A 13,768-nucleotide genomic window follows, 5' to 3' on the forward strand; every position below is an offset into this window, starting at 1 on the left:
CCTCTCTGGAGAAATGTCTCTTCAGGTCCTCTGTCCATTTTTCAATTGGGTTGTTTGTTTTTTTGTTGTTGAGTTTCGTGAGTTCCTTGTATATTTTGGATATTAGCCCCTTATCAGAGGCACTGTTTGCAAAAATCTTCTCCCATTCAGTTGGTTGCTTCATTATTTTGTCAATAGTTTCTTTTGCTGTGCAGAAGCTTTTAAGTTTCATATAATCCCATTCGTTTATTTTAGTTTTTACTTCCATTGCCTTTGGAGTCAAATTCATAAAATGCTCTTTGAACCCAAGGTCCATAAGTTTAGTACGTATGTTTTCTTCGATGCAGTTTATTATGTCAGGTCTTATGAAAATAAGCTTACATTTGAGGTCCACCTTTTCCCAAATTCCATTCCACCATGAGTAATGTTAACCTGAAGTTGCTAGGTACTCAGAATGCTTTTATTATCTTGAGAACTTAATAAGGAACGTGATGATTGAGAGTTTGGGTATCTAATAGTTCTCCAATAAAATGACTATTTTCACTCACAGGAATATTATGATACTTTATATCATAGTTCCACACACACATATATATATAATAATATGTTGTCTTCAAAGCATGATTTTTAGAGGTACCATTAAATTTTTAAAATTTCATTCCCTCTTTAGGGTAAGATATAATTTAAAGTTTCTCGGTTTCTACTGTTATTTGGAATGTATGATTTTTAAGTATTTACTTAATAATTTTCTCAACTATTTTTTATGTTTGTGACGTATGATTTGTATTAGAAAGCTACACCAAAGGAATTCTGACTATCTCAGATTGAAAACATTTTGCAAATGCTAACACTCCACAAATATTATTAATTACAGCTTATAGTGACTGCACATGGTACCAATCTTATGTGTAGAAAAAAGAAAAGTATCTTAAAAAAAGGTACACGTGAACCAGTTAATAACAGATTTTTTAATTATCTGGGCTTCTGTGCACATGGTGTTGGCACCATTCTCATCCCTGGTAAATAAGGCAGCAGATATTCTCTGAATATTTCAATGAAAAAATTCAAAAATTCAGGACTAATATTAATGGTGGTTATACTTCATTAAAATATGATTTTATTATTGGCCTATGGATTTATAATCCATAGGATTTATAATACTGAGACCTCAGGATTTATAATACTGAGACCTGAAGAGATATAAGCAGAAATCATAGCCGGTTTGCTTATCCCCGTTTAAAACTTCAGTGCCAGATCGACATTAATTCCACAGTTAGTTTTAAGAAAGAAAGTAGCTGGTTTTAATTAGGATTGAAGTTTCCCACTGTGACTTGTGCATGGAACAAGAGAGAGTGTCACATTAACTTAAAATGACAGAGGGATTTCTATCTTCCTAAGAAAATAGAACCAGCAACTTCTTACCAGAGTTTCACGTTGTGGGAAGGCAAATAATAAATGATTATATCAAAATTTCAGCTACCTTTAATAAAGTTACATATATATACATATACATATATATGTACATATATACATATATATATATTTGAACTACTTTGTTACAGCAAAAGCTGGAAGGCATTTTCTTTTTATGTAATACATAAAAATTTCAAAATACATAATAAACACCCACATACCCTCTATCTATCTTAAGAAATATACAATAAGCAATGCAATTGAAGCTACTTGTGTTCTTCCTGCCAGTTGTAACTACTAACACGAATTTAGTATGTTTGTTATTTCCATGCATTTATTTAAATTTTTATTACTTACGTGTATATATATATGAATATATATACTTGTATTCATACTTATTTTTATGCATATATATGTATATGTAAGGATATCTCCCCCCAAAATATATGAGTGTGTGTGTGTGTGTGTGTGTGAATTCCTAAGAACTATACAGCATTGTTGTGCATAGCTTTCAAACTTTGTATTCATGGTAGACTAGATACTTCTGCAGCTTTCTTGTTTCTTTAACAATATGTTTGTGCATTTTATCTAGTATAATACGTGACTCTAGCTCATTCAGTCTCACTGCCAGAGTATTCCAAGGTGGGAATAGAGTATAACTAATTTATTTTCCTGTTGATGACATTGACTCAGTTGAACCATATAAAATTTCTGTTTTCCCAGGAAAAGAAGATTAGCTTTCTGACTTGCTAACGTGTACATGAATGATGAGACTCATGAAGGATGGCTTTCCCTGATATGCCTTAGCTATTCCAAGGACAGAGGCAGGGAATGCAGTGACAAGCGGGCTTTTCAGAGAAGATGTGGGTGTAGAAATACACTCCTGGGAACCAGAGTGAGGTCATTTTGAATAGAGGGAGAGGCTAGGGGCACTCAGCTCACTGCTGGAAGAACCCTGACATCAGGACAGGGGAGAATGAACACGAAGGCTGGCATGTGCCAATGGAGACGGTTGCCTCTGATTAGTACATTAGGTAAGGAGCTGGGGACCTAGGGCCAGGAGAAAAAGGCATGTTGGTAATTTTCTAGGAGCGCCCAGAGGACAGCAGGCACTTGGCCTAGAGAGCTAGGAAAGCAGGCCCAGGCAGGGAAATATCCTGCTTCTCAGAAACAAGGACAGCCTGTCTGAAAGGAGGAAACCTAGCATGGGGTTAAATAGCCCTCAGGGTAGGCAAACAACTCCTTGCTCTCCTGCTTCCACCTCCAAGGGCTGAAAACTAGGAGAGGGATTCACAGGGTGGTCTGAACAAGACAGTTTAATCTGTGTCAACCTTTTGAGTTACATAAGATTTACCTTGCACTGCAGTAAAGATTGCAACCAACAATAATCATGCTAAGTCACAGGGAAGGGGGAAAGCATAGGGGTTCAGCTATGAAAGAAGAAAGAAGAGAAATCTCATACAGGAGAAGACTGTTTAGGTGAAATTTACCTTGTCCCTGTTTTGGGGAGGTTGTGGGGAGAAGGACTTCTGAATAGCAGTGAAAGTAAACCAAAGCAAATGATTAGACCTTGACAAAAGGGCAAGAGTTTGGGGGAAAGAGAAGGCATGTCATGGGACTTAGGTTTTATCACAAGGGAAAAAATACGTTCAAGATAATCATAATTAAGGAAGGGAACATGTAATGCTTTTTAAAAATTATTATTAAAATTTATTGGGGTGACAATTGTTAGTAAAGTTACATAGGTAATGCCTTTTTTTTTAGTTGAAGAAACATTCAGATTCTTAAAAATCTTATAGGCGAAATGCCAATTATGCAAGTATAAAAATATAGAACACTTGGATGAAATTTGCCAAAACGTCTCTAGATCATAAAAGGTTCATATTTTTTTTTTTACAGATAGTATGCATTTTCTACATAAAAACATTTATTTCAAAAGTAATATTTATTTTTAAAAACCGTATTTTAGAGTTTTAAAAAAAAAAATCTACAGAAGACCACACTGATCCTTGGGTGAGAATCACCAGCTAGGGCCAGCTGTGTGTAGGGTGTGTGTGTGAAGAGAGAGAGAGAGAGAGAGAGAGAGAGAGAGAGAGAGAGAGAGAGAGTTTACTTTTGATACTGTCCATTCTCTCCTTCCAGAATAGATGATACTGTCCATTCTCTCCTTCCAGAATAGATTTCCCACCTCACTCCCAAGGCAGCCTCCATCTCATCCCACCCTTATTACTGCAGCGTTACCTCTTCCGTCCTAGGCTGTGCAATGCTGGCGATTTTGCAGGCCCTGACCTCACTGTGTCCCACCTGTGAAGCTTCATCCTTCTCTCACCAACAGGATCTACCAGTTCTCTTCCATGTCCCCAGGGGGCTTAGACACTAGCAGTAAGCTAACAAGCTAATCACCCAAAAGATTTGTCACTAATCATTTATTTTATTACTGATAGGATCTTTAGCAGGACAATATTAAAGAGTGGAAAGGCTGAAACCAAAAGAATGATAATTTAACAGGTGATTTGGCAGTTTCAAGTAAGTTTTAGGCCAAGGTTTCCTGGATGCCTGTCAACTCACACCCAAGAGCTTAGGTTGTGGATTGATTACACGGCTTTATGTGTTTTGGTTATCTTGTGATTTTAATCCTGAGAGAGCCTGTAAACACTATCTCAACAAACACAGCTGTAGAGGAAGGAACACGGTGAAATTGCCAGCTGGGCAATTTCAGCCCTACTGTTGCATGTTATGTGACCCTGAAGAACTATTTGTCTTTGGTAAAACTCATATTGTCCTAGATATGGCCTTTTGAGATCTTTAGATAAATGAAATTGTGCCAGGTATTCCATTATCCATATGAGATCTAGTCTTTCTAGAAATAAGATAAAAGAACTATTAAAGATTGGGTAACAGAGAATTGGATAAGAAACACAGCCTTCTCTGCACTGGTTTAAAGGTAAAATACTCCAGTTTCTTGGAAAGTTGATTGAAGGAAGAAAATATATACTATGTATGTAAATTTATTTAATATATTCTCCTAACATGAGCTACCTTTCAGACATAGTTTATGTGCTTCTGTAATTCATCAACAAGATTTATTAGACCTCTAACATTGGTATTTGATTCAGCCTTATATTTTCAGCAGGAAATGATTTGTCTTCTCAAAGAAAATATGCAATCTCTGGAGTTCTTTCAAGTATGGCCTATTTCCACACCTAAAAATAATGCTATCAAAGTGAATTTTTTATCAACTGCCTTACAAACTGTCTTGAGTTTATATGTGGCTTTAATTTTGATGTTCATTCGCTAAGCTAAAAAGTGAAAGTACTAAACGTACTATGTTTCTTTACTGGGGTCTTGCTGAACTCCACAAAGATAGAAATTGTTCAAAACAATATGGAATACAAAATTTCCTTCTGTGGTATTTTAGAAAAACCTACCTTAGTTAAATGCCAAAACACAGAATGTAGTATCTAAATTATAATACTTACAAATAAAATATTGTCAACCACCCAATTTAAATTCTCAAGAATACTGTTACTTTTTAACAGATCAACAAACATTAATAATTATGTGACAGGCATTTTATAGAGAGTGAAATCACCCATCATGAATATTCAACAAATATTTGTTACAGTGCCACAGAGCAATAATAATAAAACATCATAATGAAAAAGACCCATTCATTATCTTTCCAGATGTTCCTAAGTCCTCAATGGTGTCAATTTCTCCAAACCCTGAGGTATCACAGATCTGCCTTCCATTGAGATGATATATTCAGATATATTCGTAGCACCTTTAGTTGAAGAATCTAATATTAACCTGTCACCTCTTTAAAAGAGGTGTATACACTTTGGCATATACATTTAAAAAAAAAAAGCAAAAACATGGATTATATATATTCCTACATGGTAACTTTTAACTGCATGTCTCCATTGTCAGGCGTGCTTGCTTGAGGCGGAAGTGAAAAGTTATTGGCTGAGTTCAGTTGTAACTGGATCTCCTGCCAGTGGACAGTGTGACCATGAAGGGATATAACAAGGGTTTATGTTTGCCCTGAAGGGCATTGAGAATTTAAAAACAACTCTAAAGAGGCCCCTGACATCTCTGCCACTTAGTATGTGGCCTAACTGCTATAGTCCCGTGCCACATGTAAATGCCATTACTAGACCTTGCAACACCAGGTTAAAGAAAGACTCAAAATGGTTAAAGAAAGAAAGAAGCTAGATACTGCTTTTTTCCCCCTTTGGTCACATTTTAGCAAACACATTAATTGCAAAATAGAATACCTGCAAAATCTGAAGTAATATGAAATGCTTCAGTAAAAACACTAGCAGCCAATCCTCAGATGGCATTAACTATATGCCATATACTGTTCTAAATGCTTTACATGTATTATGTCATTTCATCCTCACAACCACGCTGTAGGGTATTAATATGGCCCGCATTCTACAGAATCCCAGGCACAGCAGGTTACATAAAAGTCTTGAGGTCTCCTAGGTAATGATTTGCAGAGCTAGGACTGAACCCAAATAGCCTAGCTTCAGAGCCCATGCTCTCCATCATGAGACCATTGTGCTTCTTACAGTGGGAACATTTCCGATGTCAGTTGCCTGGAGGAAGTGAGGCAGTAAGTGTCTCCTCTAGCTGGACCGCTGGTAAACCCCACTGGATTGGAATTGGTGACTGTTGTATGCATGCATTATTGAGTTCCTGGCTCTGGTCTGAGTATCCTTGCTCACGATAACGGATCAGCTGTTTCAGTTGCATTCAACTTCACTGGGGAGGTGGGGAATTGTCTTTTCAGAAGAGCAATGTGTCTCCACTAAAGCTTTGGATGTTGTAGTGGAGTTTTGTTCTTCTTCAACATGACATTAAACATTACATAATCCCAGTAAGGGAAGACCTATATGGACCACAGAAAATCCCAGCAAAACCAACTGTCAGGAAATGGGGAAGAAATTTATTTAACCTTTATTGTTATCTTTAAAAAAAAAAAAAAGAATGGCTAGAAACTAACTTTGTACTTCACATGATAATAGGCCAAAAGCTCCATCAGCAGGCAATAGTCTGTTCAGGCAAGAAAAGCTTTGAAATTAAGTGGTCCCAATAGAACAGAATTAGCCTAGAACAGAATCAATGGTGTGACTTGAGGACTAGCAGCTCATCTAAAAAATTAACCCTAGGACCTAGTAATGCCACTGTTGTAGGTGCATTCGTTTTTATCTTAAGGCTTTATTTCTTCATGCATATCCTTTTAAAATGTAGCACCCCTGGGAGAGGGCACGGCTTTTGCCTTTATCAGCCCACACCTGATACTGTTCATCACTTTAGCAAGGGTTAGATGACAGGCAGCCAAGTGGAAGAATGGCCCCTGGAATCAGGCAGAAGAGTGCAGTAGAAAAGGTGCAGAGGGGTCGGAGACAAACTTCATTACCTCACAGATTTTCCCATGCCTGGCTCTCCTCCGAAATTTGATGAGTACAGTATTCAACCTAGAAAAAAATAAGGCTTTTGAGAGCCCGTTACAAAGAATGCCTGTTTAACAGTGATCCTACCATTCTTCTCGTTGCTTGAGTTTAAAACCTTGGATTCTAAGGCGTAGAGAGTTGTGCACTCCTTTCTCTCCATTCCCTGAACCAAGTCAGTTATCAAGTCGCGTCTCATTTCTTTGCATTGTCTCTTCTATTTACCCCTTCCTTTGACTTCCAACTTTTAACATCATAGCTTAGACCCTTGTCATTTGCCTGAATGGCGAAGTGAAAGGTTACTCAGGGTGAGCATGGATCATACATTCCTCTGAGATGTATAATTCCCAAATGAGGTCAGGAAGCCTCTGAATGGTCTGCTATTCATAAACATTGTTTCACCTTGACTGTACATTCAGGGCCACTTTGCAGGGAGAGGCACTTTCACAAAGAAAGGACAGAAAGAAAATCCTGAATAGGGTGAAAGACCCAAGAGGCTGAAAGGGGTCAGGGACTCCGGAGGGGAGGGAGGGACACTGAGACTTGAAGAGCTCCACCCTCCGGACAGAAGAGAAAGGAAACGAGCAGGACACTCTAGGTACTACTGAGCAAGGAACTCAGAAATATGATCATGACGACTTTTTAGGTTTTGGATCCTCTGTATGAGCCCTTTTCATTCCCCTTAAAAAATATTCAAAAGGACAAGAGCCTGCACTTAATTTTGGAGATAAAAGAAAGGATAAAAAAAGAAGTTTCTGATCCATCCATACACAAAATATTTGCTTTTATATACATAAACCACCATCTCTGCAAAGACATCCCAGGAACTGGAAACTGGTGGCTCGAGGGAGGAAAACTGAGAAGCTCAGAGGTGGGGAATTAGGGACCCTCATTTTTTATTGGTGTGCCTTTCAAATGTTGTAATGTGTGGATAAAATATCTTTTCAAAATGAACAATAAAGTAGGGAGAGAACACTATCGAAATACATGCTGCTCCACAAGCTGTTCTATGTGGACTGAGAACTTCAAACAAGAAAGTCAAGTAAACTCCCTGGAGAACTATGAAAAGGAAGAATGGGGTACATGGGAAACGTGTGATTCAGGATTAACCCAACACTGGGAGTTTAAGAAGCCGAAGACCTGGCTCTTTCAAGAAAATACTGTAAAAATCTCTCTCCAATTTATTATGAACATAACAACCTGACAAAGTCCCTAAAACATATCATTCTCCATGTCATGTTTTTGCTGAAATGCCTTCAGTGGTTTTTGAGCTTCCAGTGATTTTGGTGATGGGTGGGTCCCAAATTACGAGATAGTTCTTTTTGTGTTTTTTTTTTTTTTTTTTTTAGTTCCTTGGATGATTCTAATGTATAGCCAGAGTTGAAAATCATTGCCTCTATCTAAAAGCAACCTTAAATTCAAATGTCTGTGGATGGCGTGAAGGAGAACACTGTTTTAGGTCTGAGCACGTGGGAGAAGATGCAGGCACCTCAGCAACAGCCTTCTGTAGACCCATCTTGCCGTGGATTTGTTAGGAAAGAACATCATCACTGACAACCAACAGCATCCGGTGAAACCCAGATTGGATTCTGAATACAAATGCCAAGTAAAATGTTAGTTTAAAAAAAATGGATGGTAAGAAAAGGTTAGGCTTAAGTCTAGCATGAAAATGTATGAATCTAATGCATGGGAGATGCATTCAGGTGCCCCAAACTATTTTAATATGTTCCTGGACAACAGGGGAATAAGGCAGGCCCAGGGTCTAATCAACATTTTGTTGATGGGGAGATGTCCATTGTCCAGAATCCACTGATAGAACAGCCCCAGTAAGTGGCCAAGAAGAGAACTGATGTCAGCTCTACCACTGCCTGGTGACGTGGCTACAGACAAGTCACTCGTTCTCCTGGCCTGAGTCCCTCCAGCTGCTCTATGAGGAAAGGTGTTCTGTGGGTGTCCCTGCTGTGTCTGATCCTGTGGGGGAGCCCTCTCCCACCTCACAGTGGTTGGGAGTGTAGGATCTGGGTGGACAGCCAGGCTTTGCGGCCCAGCTCTGCCACTCACCTGCCCTGTGCGTGACCTTGGGAACATTTCTTAACCTCTCTAAGCTTTGGTTTCCTCACATGTAGAATTGGGATAACAACAGTACCTATTCCATAGTGATGCTGGGAGGATTTAACAAGAAATACACATAAGACACTTAGCACAGTGCCAGACAATAAATAAATGACTGCTGTTGTTATTCCATGTATAAAATTGGAAGGTACCACAGAGTAAGATACAGGCCATCTGGGCCCATGCTCTTGTTAGAGGTGAGGAAACTGTGAGCCAGAGGGGTGACTTGTTCAAGGTCACATATTTCACCTTGTGTGTTTGGGGACTGGGCCGTGCGGGAAGTCCTGGCAGTGCTCGCCACCATTACAGTGTCAGGATAGCACACAGTAATTAGTCTCTGAATGTGGCAACATTAAGGAGCATAGAGGATATACTCCATACCAGTTTTCAAATAAGTCTAATTACTCATTGAGAACAACAGAGAGAAACTTGGTTAAAGGTACTTTTAAGTAGACACCACATAATACTTTGTAGTGAAATAAGTAAAAAGGAAAAAAAATCCAAATAGAAAAGGCACTTGCCCTGAGATATTTGTTTTAATTACTTCTCCTTTTTAAAGGATGCTCGAGGTAATTTCCCCTGTTGGTCTTACGTTTAGCAGTTAATAGTTAGGACTGGTTCCACCATAACACTTCCTTGCTGCCCACTCACAGGGGCAGAAATATCTCATTGAGATCTTGAAAGCCAACTGGAAAGGACAGGGAACACAGACCCGTACCCGCACCCCGTCCCATCCATTGTCTGCTGTGTGACCTCAGCTATGTCACCCAACTTGCCATTGCCTAGCTTTTTAATCCTTAAAAGGATTAAACTTCAAGGAGGAACTTCAACCAGTTGGTCTATAAGGCCTCTTCTAGCGAAGAATGGAGAGACCACACAGGGGATTAAGAGCTCAGGGCTGAAATCAAGCCTCGGGTGTTCTCCTGGCTCCTTGTCTTCCTAGCTTTGTAACCTTGGACAGGTCATTTAACCTCTCTGTGCTCTGGTTTTCTCATCCACGAAATGAGATTGCGAAAGACACTACCTTAAAGGATCGGCGCAAGGATTCCACAAGTGAATGTCAAGTTTGCAGCAAATAGTTACTGCTCAGTACATGGTAGTTATTATTAAACATTCTGCAATTCTATTATGATACGGAAGGAATTTGTTTACGTAAGCAACTAGACGAATTCCTCTGAGAGAGACCCCTGAATTGGGAGGGTGCCTGGGTGAGCCAACTTGGGGCAGGCGAGCCCACAGAACACAGGGTGGGAGGAACAGTCTGTATTTGCTCTTGGAGGAGAGGAGTGTATATCTCCCTTGAGGGGAGAAATCTCTTCTAGTTCCCCAATCCTACTGTTCTAATTCTATCCACTTTCCTCTGTTAGCTAAATTTATGAAAACTCTTTTATACCAGAGACATGGGAAAGGTCTTTTTATATCAGTGCTATGGTTTGACCCCAGATGTTTTTAATTCTCTGGCAGAATAAGTTCGTTTCCCACCAGATCTGTTCAAGGAGGCAGGTCATTTAGCCACGCAATCAAAAGTAGTTTAAAAACCGTTAAACCAATACATGTCACAGCCAATGTGTTCTTCAAATGTACAGTTGTTCTCTTTATTTATATATTTATTCATTCATTTACGAATGTTTGCTGATCACCCACCATGTGCCAGGCACTGTTCTGAGTCCTGGAGGGGCAGGGGGGAGAAACAGTGAACTACAAGAAAAAGTCCCTATCTGTAAGAACCTCACAATCTACCAAGGGAGACAAATTCCTATGATAGTAAACACTATTAGTGTGGCAAAGAAAAAAAAAATAAAGCAAGATAAAGGGATAGAATGGAATGTGGCGGTGGGGGTAAGTAAAATATGCAGGGAGGGGCTCTAAGGAGAGAGCAGAAACTTGGCTGGAGGGGATGAGCCATTCCAGGTGTTCCAGGCAGAGGTGACAGAAACAGCAAAGAGAACCAGTATGTCAGGAGCAGAGCGAGCCCAAGTGGGGGTGGGCGAAGAGGAGGTTGGAGAGGTGGGTGCCCTTGATCATGCGGGGCCCAACTCTGGCTTTTATTCTCAATGTGACTGGAGAGTCACACTGGAGAGTTTTGAGCAAGGTAGTGATGGGAGCTGATGTGTGTTTTTAAACGATTCTGGCTGCCATGTGGAGAATAGGCTGTAGGAAAGAGCAAGGGAAAAGCAGAGAACTCGGGAGGCCAGGGGTGCGATCCACGTGAGAGATGACGGTGGCTGGATGGGAGCAAAGAGCGCTGTGGGGGGCTCATATTTGTGATGTACTTGATGGTGGAACCAACCGCCGACCACGGGGCGGCTGTCTGGGGTGTGCTGTGTGGTGCCTGCTAGACATCCATGTGGACATACTGAGATGGAGGTGGCTACGTCTGTCCGGAGTCCAAGATCAGCAGCTATAAAGCTGAAGAGTCACCGGCATGCAGATGGAGTGAGCACTGATGCTAATGCGGTCTCGTAGCGGTGGAGGTAAAGGAGAGGGAAGGGCTTCCAAGGCTTGGTCAGTAGAGTTGAGAAGGAGAAGGAAGATCTTGTGCAGGGGAGTGAACAAGAGCAGCCAGCAAGGTCAGAGGGGAACAAGGAGTGTGTTCTCCGGAAGTCAAGTGCAGGAAATATTGCAGGACAGAGGTAGCAATCAACTGAGCCCGCTGCTGTGGTGAGAAGAGTAAGCTGAGCCTGAGTCCCTGTAACGTACAGCTCACCAGGCCCAATTTAATGTGAGGGCTACTTCCCCTCTGCCCAGTTCAGAGACCATGTCACTAAAGGTCACGGGGAACCTGGAGTGGGGAACCTTTGTCTAACCATATTTGAGGAGCTCCTTTTGCTCCAGGCTTTTACATGCCAACTATAAGGATCTGAGGAGAAGAAATGAGCTCCCTGTAAGGGTTTAACTGTCTGCAATATGCTAACAGGTAAACATGTTTAACGACAAGGCCGCAACTACAAAAATCTGTCTAATAGGTGGTGGGGTTCTGGTGTTAACTCCAGTCCTTCCTCCCTGTGGAATGGGTGAAGCCTTCTGAGGGAAATACCCTGACCCTCTCTGGGTCCTGTTGTCTTGGTTCTTGAGAGTGTGCTGATCTTCTGTGTCCCATGACAGCTTACATCAGAATTGTCACAACTGGGCTGATGTATCCGTGACAAAGAATTCTCATTCTGTGGGCGAGCGTTCAAAATCCATTGTTCCTCAATTGCAGTACTCTTTCTTGTTCTCTACTTCATAGACCCACGTGGTGCCAGAACTTACGGAGGTTTGCTTTCCTTCGTGTGCCCTTTGGGTCGCTGGCCTGCCGTGTCTCCTGAATGGTTTCCCTCTCCCTGCGGTGTGACAGTGGGAGGGCTGACAGGCCTACCTGAGTTTTGGCACAGAAAGAACAACTTCTAAAGCAAGTTGCTATAGTTACCAAGTCTTTCCCCATGGCACAGCAGTCACTGACTATGCTCTTTTTTGTGTTGTTCTGTCAGACGTTCTCCTTGGGTACAGCAGCTTGGGGTTTTGTTATTAAGCATTCATGCCCACTTACGCGTGGGCTACACAGAGTGAGGAGCACAGTGACGCTGTTATGGGGAGCACACGCATACATCCACATGCCCACGCATGCATTTTCAAGTTTGACATGCCTTAAATCACACATGGTTTTCAGCTAGGATTCCTTGCACTGAATCTACTTCAGAAGATTTTCTCACAATGGTAACAGATTGTAGATGGAATCGTTTTGTACATGCCAGAGAAATGTTTGCTTCTATGTTTCTGAACACAAAGTACGCACATTTCCGCAATTCCTTTCCCAGTAATTCTTTTGTATCTCTAGGAGAAAAAACACACAGAATAGAAGTTGATTGTAGATGAAATGATTCATTCATGAGCATTTTTGAAAGTTAATGTTTCAAATCAGACCCAGTGTTGAGCTTTTTGCGTTGTTTGTACAGGACAGTAATTACTAGAAATTGTGACATTTGGAGACTAATTGAGCTCCTCTCTTATCTGACAGGCACAAATGTTCTAAGTAGAAATGTGGAAAACTCACGCAGTGGGTGATGAACATTACACAGCCTTTGTCCTCACCAGCTCTCAAGGAAAACACACACACAGACCACAGACCAGAGCTGTAGTTAGTTCAGCGTCACAGTGCAGGTGTGGCGACAGAGCCGTGATCCTGGATCTCCCTTCCCATGGCTTCCTAGCCCCATCCTCTCTTTCGTCTCCTGTCTTTCTTCGCAGGCTACCTTACCTGACCAGACGCAATCACTTCTGGGAGTCAATAGGCCACGGCCCACTCTCTGAGCTGACTTTCTGGCTGGAGATTCTTTGCTTTGTGTTTCCCTGTGGGCTGCATTGCTGCAGTGGGGCTGTTGGTGGCAGCCCTGGCTCTTTGACTCCTATCACTCCTGCCTTCCAGCAGTTGATTTGGGGATCACTTCCTCTGTATGAAGGTGTTAGTCCTAAACATGGATTGAAGCCTTTCCCTGTACCCGCCTCTGAGTATGCCAGGCTGGGTTGCCCACAGGAAGGCCAGCCTGGGGATTGCATAAACTACAGCATGGAAAAGTGACTTGGAATAAAAAAAAGATAGCAGCTGTGTCTCTCTCTTCCACAGGGGTGGGCTTCTGTCAACTCTTTCTTACTGAGAAGTTCACAAACCACAGGTGTGATGCTGCACTTCGGGACAGGTTTCCCCAGAGACAGGCCCAATCAGAGCAAGTGCAGCAGGAGGAGGGGAGGTACCTGAGCTGGCTAGCACCTTGAAAGTCCCTCAGGGCTATATAAAGGCCCACAGCCCGTGTCCCCCAGCCCCTCACCCC

Source organism: Rhinolophus hipposideros, assembly GCF_964194185.1.
Source record: "Rhinolophus hipposideros genome assembly, chromosome: 3".
Lineage (NCBI taxonomy): Eukaryota > Metazoa > Chordata > Mammalia > Chiroptera > Rhinolophidae > Rhinolophus > Rhinolophus hipposideros.